Source organism: Amblyraja radiata, unplaced genomic scaffold, assembly GCF_010909765.2.
Source record: "Amblyraja radiata isolate CabotCenter1 unplaced genomic scaffold, sAmbRad1.1.pri scaffold_485_ctg1, whole genome shotgun sequence".
Classification (NCBI taxonomy): domain Eukaryota; kingdom Metazoa; phylum Chordata; class Chondrichthyes; order Rajiformes; family Rajidae; genus Amblyraja; species Amblyraja radiata.
The window spans coordinates 77,096-87,670 of record NW_022630563.1 but is presented as its reverse complement, the minus strand read 5'-3'; positions in this window follow the sequence as shown (position 1 = coordinate 87,670).

Sequence of the window (10,575 nt, the reverse complement as noted above, 5' to 3'; positions counted from 1 at the left end):
GCATGGAGGAGTTGGGCTGAAGGGCCTGTTTCTTTGCTGTGTGGCTATTGATGGGCTGAAAGGTTTCTCCTGCTGCCCCTGTTTGGAACGTTCCCTGCTGTTACGTACACTCATGGCATTTGAGGTCCCGTTCATCAGGTAAACGTTGCTCGGATCTGCTGGGACACCTCCATCTCGCTGCTCCAGGTATTGGGCCACTGAGCGTCTGACAGCACCGATCCCTTCTGACTCAGTGTAAGCACCTGAAATGCAGAGAGAGGTCAGTGCTCTGCCCGAGACCACCCCTCTCCTTTACACATGATCCGACCATCAGCTCACACTGTCCGTCCTGCTGGATGTGGGAATAGGGACTTTGGAATGTGGAGGGTGAAGGCAATGGTTTAAAGAACGGAAAATCTGCTTTAATAAAACCTAACGAGGATTCTTGAGATCACAGCCAGCAGCGTGGTAATGGTGGACCAGCAGAGGTAGTTAAACTAACTGGCCCCACATTATCTGCTGCATCTGCAGGTTGCCCGCAGCGGTAACTTATACCCAGTGAGCTGCAGAAATGCACCCCTGGCATCAGAGATGGGTCTTCCACAAGGAGAGGGACAAACTTTGATTATCTGCTCTGGCGCTGTGGAAGTTGAGGGGAGACCTGATAGAAGTTTACAAAATGATGTGAGGCATAGATAGGGTGGTCAGCGTGAACCTCATTCCCAGGGTGGAAATGGTATGCTTGCCTTCATTGGTGGGGGCATCGGGTAGAAGAGTCACAAAATCATGCTGTGGTTTTACTGACATTGGTTAGGCTGCATAATGTGTATTGCATGCAGTTCTGGTTACCCCATTACTGGAAAGATGTGGAGATTTTGGATAGGGTGCAGAAGATGGAGGGTTATGGTATGAGTGCAGGCAGGTGGGACTAAGGGGAAAAAAAAATTGTTCGGCGCGGACTTGTAGGGCCGAGATGGCCTGTTTCAGTGCTGTAATTGTTATATGGTTATATGGTTATAAGCGTTTTTCCAGGATGCAGCATGGTTTAGAAGGTATTAGATGTAAGGAGAGGTTGGATTAACTTGGATTGTTTTCTCTGAAATGTCAAAGGTTGAGGGGAGACTTGATAAAAGTATTTTGAGAGGCAAAGGTGTTTTTTCCCATAGCGAGTGGTGGTAGCTTAGAACGCACCGCCAGGGACAGTGGTGGAGGCAGATACAATACTGGTGCTTAATAGGCTTTCAGATAGACACATGGATATGCAGGGAATGGAGGGATATGGATCACGTGCAGGCAGAGGAGATTGGTTTATCTTGGCATCATGTTCAACATAGACATTCTAGGTTGAAGAATCTGTTACCTACTGTTTTTGTTCTAAGGTTATGGGAGGTATAGTTACTTAAACTTGGCATTATGCTCTGCATGGGGACTGTTATGTGTTCTAGCTGAGCACATGCCCAGGGCTCGGGGCTGTTGATAGGATGTTGGGGCTCGGGGCTGTTGATGGGATGGTCTCATGGAACCGTGACATCCATCGTGTTGGACGTGGTAATGGGAAAGCAGAAAAAACGCCACAACGAGCCAAAACGCAAGACAAATCAGGAACATAAGTAACTACGCCACGACTGAAAGCAGAAAGGTCACAGAAGCCTCTCACAGATCCACCTACTCCTACAACATCCGTCCCTTCATTCTCTCCTCCTTCCTCTCCCCTCACCTCCCTACCTCCCTCTTCTCCCTCTCTTCCCCCCCGCCTATCCCTCCCCCACACTCACATTCCCCTCTCTCGCTCATTTTCCTCCCTTCCACCAGTTGCCATCCTCACCCTGTCACCGATACCCACCAATGCTATTGCCGGCACAGTTTGCCAGGATTTCTCGAGCCCTCTGCTTGGCATCGAGGGGCAGGGCTGGGTGATCGAGCAGTCTTGGGTAGGTGCTGATAGCAGTAACCTGTGGCAAGGAGAGGGGCTTTGAGTTCCAGGACCAGCACTGTTCACTCCTGCCCCCCGCCCCCCACACCTTCAACAAGCAATAGCTCATGCTCCATACCAAGAACTCCCAGAGAGGGAATGTCGAGGGTTGAATGGCTACATCAACTGGAAAAAGGTGTAGCAACATATGTTGTGTGCAGTTCTTATCGTCGTGAAGGGCGAAGATGCTTTGGAGAGGGTGCAGAGGAGGTTTACCAGAATGATGCCTGGATTAAGGGATATGGGGAAAAGGCAGGCATGGGTTACTGATTGTGGATGATCAGCTATGATCACAATGAAGGGTCAAATGGCCTCCCCCTGCACCTGTTTTCTATTCTATGTTTCTATTAGAGGGTATTAGCTGTTGGGCACACTTACATGTTTTCTCAGGAGCATCAGATGTTGAGGGAAGGCTTGATAGAAGTATGAAAAATTATGAGAGGTATAGATACTGTAGACAGTCCGACCCTTTTCCCCAGGGCAGGAAAGTCAAAGACTCGAGTGTATAGTTTAAGATTAGAGGAGCACTGGCAGGAGTGAGGTTGGAGGCAGATATAATAGTGGTGCTTAAGAGGCTTTTAAATAGGCAGATGGAGATGGAGGGGTATTGGTCACGTGCAGGCAGATGAGATAAGGTTAACTTGGCATCATGTTCGGCAAGGACATTGTGGACCGAAGGGCCTATTCTTGAGCTGCACCCTTCTGTATTCAATGTCCTCAGCTGCCCAGATGGGAACTGAAACCAGAACAAAAGGACTAGGAGTGAGTCAAGCCCATTCAGCCTGTCGAAGCTACCTGGTCAGTCAGCAAGATCCCAGCAGATCCATTCCTCCAGTCCCTTGATCCCACAAATATCTGAAGATCTATCAAGCCCGGTCCATCCCAGTGGATCCTGCCCTTGTTTTCGGATTCCCCGCGCCAGCGGGACTTTGCTTCTCCCCACTATGGTATTGACCCTTGACCTTACCTGTCGCAAGAAGGTGATTGGCTGTTGCCCAGCGCCCTGGACATCCCCGAGGAGGATCCCCATGACCTCTGGGACGGGCGACCTCCAACCTAGAGACTGCATGAAGAAAGGTTAGTCATGGATTGGCCGCTGTGCCACTCGGCCCTTCGAGCTGCTGCCCCGGCAGTACGATTGTGATGCTGTGCATTGGCCTCTGTGCTCGAGGCAGATGGTGGGGCTGGAGGACAGAGACTAGCAGAAAAATACCCCCCAGGTCACTGGCCAAAGGGGCAGAGAGGCTCATGGAGAAGGCCAGGAGTAGAGATGCGGCATTTGGCCATTAGCAGCCCACCGTCGTATCAGTACTGCTATCACTGTTGAAATTGCTATAAATATTGGTTATTATTGTCACATATACCAAGATACAGTGGGTAACTTTGCTTTTATGCCACCCGCTCAAAGCATACCAAGCATGTGTACAACAAGTACAACAGGTAATGCAAAGAGAAAAGTGCCCGAGTGCAGAGTTACAGCGTTATAGTGTTATAGTTACACAGAAAGTGCAGATAAAAAGTTCAAGGGCTGCATTTTGAAAGGTTTAAGGTGAGAGATAGGAGGTTTAAATGAGATCTGAGGGTAGATTTCTCACACAGTGGTTGGTATCTGGAGTGAGCTGCTGGAGGAGGTGGTGGAGGCAGAAAGAGTTACAACATTTGAGAGGGATCTGGAATTAATACAGACATATCTGATTAGTGTAGGTAGGCCCGGTGGTCAGCATGGAGCTGATGGGCCTGATTCTGCGCGCATTTACTCTATGACTCTATACCAGGCCTTTCCATGGTACGAGCTGTGGGTGAGGTCTTCCTTGAGCAGAGCGAGTATCAGAAGATGTTGGGAGACTGCACCTGGGGTATTGTGTTCAGCTTTGGTCACCCTGCAATAGGAAAGATGCTATTGAGCTGGAAATAGCACAGAGAGATTTACAAGGATGCTGCCAAGATTCGAGATCCTGAGCTATAGATTGGACAGAAGGTGGACAAAAGTGCTGGAGAAACTCAGCGGGTGGGGCAGCATCTATGGAGCTAAGGAAATTGGACAGATTGGACAGTTTAGTTTAGAGATACAGCGTGGTAACAGACCCTTGACAAGTCCATGACGGCCAGCGATCACCCATATACTAGATCTGTCCTACACATGAGGAAAAATTTATGGAAGTCAATTTTTTTTTTTTTTTTTTTAATTTATTTATTAGAAGTAGACATATTATAAAATGTAGTTACATATTATAGTAAATTTTTTTTTTCATATACATCAGTCATACATTATTAAAATTTTCCATTATCAATTACTCCTGCTTCTTGTGTTTTTATTTTTTATAGAAAGAGGGAAAAAGAGAGGGTAGAAAGTTACAAATAAAAAAGAAAGCAAAAAAAAAAACACAACAGAAAAACAAGGGAGGTGGAATGGGTTACCTGTAATACATCAATGGAGATAGGTTCGTAGGTCAAAAAGTATAGCTTTTCATCTATTCCTGAGTTCAAGTTTCAGCTGGGTATGGAAGTCAATTTAACTATAAATTTGCACATCTTTGGAATGTGGGAGGAACCCGGAATTCCCGGGAAAAACTCATGCTCACAGGGAGAACTTACAAACTTTGTACAATCACCACTTGTAGTCAGAATGGAAGCCGGGTCTCTGGCATTGTAATGCCCCTGTCCCACTTAGGAAACCTGAACGGAAACCTCTGGAGACTTTGCGCCCCACCCAAGGTTTCCGTGCGGTTCCCGGAGGTTGCAGGTGGTTGCCGGAGGTTGCAGGTAGTGGAAGCAGGTGGGGAGACTGACAAAAACCTCCGGGAACCTCCGGGAACTACACGGAAACCTTGGGTGGGACGCAAAGTCTCCAGAGGTTTCCGTTCAGGTTTCCTAAGTGGGACAGGGGCATTAGACAGCAACTGTACTGCTGCGCCACTGTTCTGCTACTGTGAATCAGGTGAGGACCTTATTGTTTGGAGTGCAGGAGGCTGAGGGATGATCTTAGAGACGTGTATGAAATCATGAGTGGAATAGATAGGGTGAATGCACAGAGTCTTTTATGCAGGGTAGGGGAATGAAAAACCCAGAAGTCATAGATTAAAGATAAGAGGGGAAAGAATCTGAGGGGTATGTTTTTCTGGAACATGCTGCCAGAAGAAGTAGTTGAAGCATACTACAACATTTTTAAAACGTTTCCACGGTACATGATAGGAAAGGTTTAGGGACTTCTGGCATTTGTGAATTTATTGGCCTTTTTTTGTTTATTGTGTAATCTCTATATTGTGTTTACAGAGCAGTTGTTGCAAGTAAGAATTTCATTGTTTCGTTTTTGATACATATGATAATTGAACACTTGATACTCTTGGATATGGATCAAACGTAGGCAAATGAGGCAAACTTAAATTGGGCATCCTGCTCAGCAGGGACGTTGTGCCGAAGAGCCTGGTTTCATCATATATTACTGACTTCTGGCCCATCAGGCTCAAACTGCCCTCACACCAGCAGGTGATCAACATGCCCATTCCGTTGGCCACTCAGGTCCCGACTTGGAAGCTGTCTCCTGACGGGTGGAACGGGTGGGGGGGGGGGGGGGGGGGTAATGGGGGAGAGGGGGGGGTGGGGGGGTGTAATGGGGGAGTGGGGGGGAGAGGGGGAGGAATGGGTGAGGGGGGGCAAGGGAGGAGGGGGGGAGGGTGGAGCTCACTCACCTGTTGCCGTTCCTGCCTCATCACCGCGCCTTTCTGAAGCAGTCGTGCTGTGAAGGAAGTGTGCTCCATCTCCGGGCGCAGGAACACAGCGAACTCTCGCCACTGCCAGGTCCCCCTTGCGGCTCTCAGTTCAGATGCCGAGCCTGCCTTCCCCAGATGGAAGACCCCTCTGCACTGTGCCCAGGAGGGAAGGAGGTCCGGCCGTCTCAGCAACATTCTCACCACAAAGTCAGGCGATAATGATTTACTGGCCTTGATGGTCGACCCTGGGCAAAAGAACAAACTGGTTACAAAATAATCGACAGTCCACACTGCTGCCAAATCAGAAACAAGGGTTCTGAATTTAAAGAAAGGTAACTTTGAGGGTATGAGACGTGAATGGGCCAAGATAGACTGGCAATCGATTCTTAAAGGGTTGACGGTGGATATGCAATGGAGGGCATTTAAAGACTGCATGGATGAACTACAACAATTGTTCATCCCAGTTTGGCAAAAGAATAAATCAGAGAAGGTAGTGCATCCGTGGATAACAAGGGAAATCAGGGATAGTATCAAAACAAAAAAAGGTGAAGCATACAAATTAGCCAGAGAAAGCAGCCGACCAGAGGACTGGGAGAATTAATTAGGAAAGGGAAAATAGATTATGAAAGAAAACTGGCAGGGAACATAAAAACTGACTGCAAAAGTTTTTATAGATATGTGAAGAGAAAAATATTACTTAAAACAAATGTAGGTCCCTTGCAGTCAGAAACAGGTGAATTGATCATGGGGAACAAGGATATGCCAGACCAATTGAATAACTACTTAGGTTCTGGCTTCACAAAGGAAGACTTAAATAATCTGCTGGAAATAGCAGGGGACCGGGGGTCAAATGAGATGGAGGAACTGAGTGAAATCCAGGTTAGCCAGGAAGTGGTGTTAGGTAAATTGAATGGATTAAAGGCCGATAAATCCCCAGGGCCAGATAGGCTGCATCCCAGAGTATTAAGGAAGTAGCCCCAGAACTAGTGGATGCATTAGCGATAATTTTTCAAAACTCTTTAGATTCTGGAGTAGTTCCTGAGGATTGGAGGGTAGCTAATGTAACCTCACCTTTTAAAAAGGGAGAGAGAGAGAAAACGGGGAATTACAGACCAGTTAGTCTAACATCGGTAGTGGGGAAACTGCTAGAGTCAATTATTAAAGATGGGATAGCAGCACATTTGGAAAGTGGTGAAATCATTGGACAAAGTCAGCATGGATTTATGAAAAGTAAATCATATCCAACGAATCTTATAGAATTTTTCGAGTATGTAACTAGTAGAGTGGATAAGGGAGAACCAGTAGATGTGTTATATCTGGACGTTCAGAAGGCTTTCGACAAGGTCCCACATAAGAGATTAGTATACAAACTTAAAGCACACGGTATTGGGGGTTCAGTATTGATGTGGATAGAGAACTGGCTGGCAGACAGGAAGCAAAGAGTAGGAGTAAACGGGTCCTTTTCAGAATGTCAGGCAATGACTAGTGGGGTACCGCAAGGATCAGTGCTGGGACCCCAGCTATTTACAATATATATTAATGATTTGGACGAGGGAATTGAATGCAACATCTCCAAGTTTGCGGATGACACGAAGCTGGGGCGCTGGCTGCAAGATGACTTGGATAGGCTGGGTGAGTGGGCAAATGTATGGCAGATGCAGTGAGGTTATTCACTTTGGTGGCAAAAACAGGAAAGTAGACTATTATCTGAATGGTGGCCGATTAGGAAAAGGGGAGTTGCAACGAGACCTTGGTGTCATGGTACACCAGTCATTGAAAGTAGGCATGCAGGTGCAGCAGGCAGTGAAGAAAGCGAATGGTATGTTAGCATTCATAGCAAACGGATTTGAGTATAGGAGCAGGGAGGTTCTACTGCAGTTGTACAGGGTCTTGGTGAGACCACACCTGGAGTATTGCGTACAGTTTTGGTCTCCTAATCTGAGGAAGGACATTCTTGCCATAGAGGGAGTACAGAGAAAGTTCACCAGACTGATTCCTGGGATGTCAGGACTTTCTTATGAAGAAAGACTGGATAGACTCGGCTTGTACTCGCTAGAATTTAGAAGATTGAGGGGGGATCTCATAGAAACTTACAAAATTCTTAAGGGTTTGGACAGGCTAGATGCAGGAAGATTGTTCCCGATCTTGGGGAAGTCCAGAACAAGGCGTCACAGTTTAAGGATAAAGGGGAAATCTTTTAGAACCGAGATGAGTAAACATTTTTTACATGGAGAGTGGTGAATCTCTCGAATTCTCTGCCACAGAATGTAGTTGAGGCCAGTTCATTGCTATATTTAAGAGGGAGTTAGATGTGGCCCTTGTGGCTAAAGGGATCAGGGGGTATGGAGAGAAGGCAGGTACAGGATACTGAGTTGGATGATCAGCCATGATCATATTGAATGGCGGTGCAGGCTCGAAGGGCTGAATGGCCTCCTCCTGCACCTATTTTCTATGTTCTATGTTTCTATGTTTCAACCCATCCAGTTTATGCTTGCTAACAGACCAATCCATTTCCCCCCCTTTTCCCAACAACTAATTCCCCCCACAATTTGTCCACACACCAGCGGCATTCGACACCAGCCAATTCACTGACCACCATGTCTTTGGGTAGTCATATTATACAGTAGGATATAGACCAGCTACAGACATGGACAGAGAAAAGGCAGATGGAGTATAATCCGAGCAAGTGTGAGGTGTTGCACTTTGGGATCTTAAATGTTAGTGGAAAATATACAATTAGTGGCAAGACCTTAACAGCATTGATGTACAGAGAGATTTTGGGGTCCAAGTCTATAATTGCCTGAAAGTGGCAACACAATAGGCCACATTTGGTGTATTGTGTGCAGTTCGAGTTGCCCCGTTATAAAAAGGATGTGGAGGCTTTAGAGAGGGATCAGAAAAGGGTTACGGGAATGCTGTCTGGATTAAACAGTATTAACTACGGGGAGAGATTGGATAAATTTGAATTGTTTTCTCTGGAATGTCAGAGGCTATTGGGAGACGTGAGAGAACGATTTAAAATGATGAGAGGGACAGATAGGGTAGACAGTGTGATAGTTTAAACTCTCTCGCACTTTTCACACTACAAGTTTCACAAGCAGCAAATCGGTGCCACGTTTAGTCTGCTCAGACCTCAGAGGGTATTGAGTTCAATTGCCACTCACTCGAGACAGAAGACTGAAAATCTATGGGAATAAAGATATCCTGAACATTGAGATCACTTGGTATTGGTATTAATACCAGTTACAGTGAAAAGCTTTGTCTGTGTGCTATCCAGTCAAATCATACTGTACATGTTGGGATGTAATGTTAAATGTTAATGTTAAAATTGTACAAGGCATTGGTGAGGCCAATTCTGGAGTATGGTGTACAATTTTGGTCGCCTAATTATAGGAAGGATGTCAACAAAATAGAGAGAGTACAGAGGAGATTTACTAGAATGTTGCCTGGGTTTCAGCAACTAAGTTACAGAGAAAGGTTGAACAAGTTAGGGCTTTATTCTTTGGAGCGCAGAAGGTTAAGGGGGGACTTGATAGAGGTTTTTAAAATGATGAGAGGGATAGACAGAGTTGACGTGGAAAAGCTTTTCCCACTGAGAGTAGGGAAGATTCAAACAAGGGGACATGACTTGAGAATGAAGGGACTGAAGTTTAGGGGTAACATGAGGGGGAACTTCTTTACTCAGAGAGTGGTAGCTGTGTGGAATGAGCTTCCAGTGAAGGTGGTGGAGGCAGGTTCGTTTTTATCATTTAAAAATAAATTGGATAGTTATATGGATGGGAAAGGAATGGAGGGTTATGGTCTGAGTGCAGGTATATGGGACTAGGGGAGATTATGTGTTCGGCACGGACTAGAAGGGTCGAGATGGCCTGTTTCCGTGCTGTAAATTGTTAAATGGTTATATGGTTATGTGTACATTCATGCCACAAACTACAACAAATGGTGCAAGGAGAGAAATACCAGAATGCAGAATATGTGTTATAGTGTTAGAGTTACAGAGGAAAGGTGCAAGATCTTTAATGAAGTAGGTTGGGAGATCGAGACAGTTTATGCAGGAACTATCAGTTGTCTGATAACAGCAGGGAAGATGATCCTGAATCTGGTAGCATGTGCTTTCAAGCTTTTGTTTCTTCTGCCTGTCTGTAGAGGGGAGAAGAGGGAATGTGAGTGGTTCTTGATTATGTTGGCTGCTTTCCAGAAGCAGCGTGGTGTAGATGGAATCAATGGTGGGGAGTCTGGTCTGTGTCATGGGCTGGGCTGCATCCACAACTCTCTGCAATTTCTTGGGCAGAACTGTGATGCATCCTGACAGGTTGCTTTCTGACAGGTACACCTGTAGAAATTGGTGAAAGTCATTGAAGACATGCCAAGCTACCTTCATTGCCTGAGGAAGTAGTGGCGTTGGTGTGATCATAGAGTCACAGTGAAATAGTGTAGAAACAGGCCCTTCGGCCAAACTTGCCAACATGTCCCAGCTGCACTAGTCCCACCTGCCTGCACTTGGCCCATATGCCTCCAAACCTGTCCTATCCATGTAACTGTCAAACTATTTCTTAAACGTTGGGATAGTCCCAACCTCAACAACCTCATCTGGCAGCTTGTTCCATACGCCCACCACCCTTTGTGTCAAAAAGTTACCCCTCGGATTCCTATTAAATCTTTTCCCCTTCACCTTGACCCTATGTCCTCAGATCCTCGATTCCCCAGCTCTGGGCAAAAGACTTTGTGCATCTACCCAATCTATTCCTCTCATGATTTTATACACCTCTATAAGATCACCCATCATCCTCCTGCGCTCCATGGAATAGAGACCCAGCCTATTCAACATCTCCCTATAGCTCACACCCTCTCGTTCTGGCAACATCCTCATAAATATTTTCTGAACCCTTTCTAGCTTGACAATATCTTTCCTAT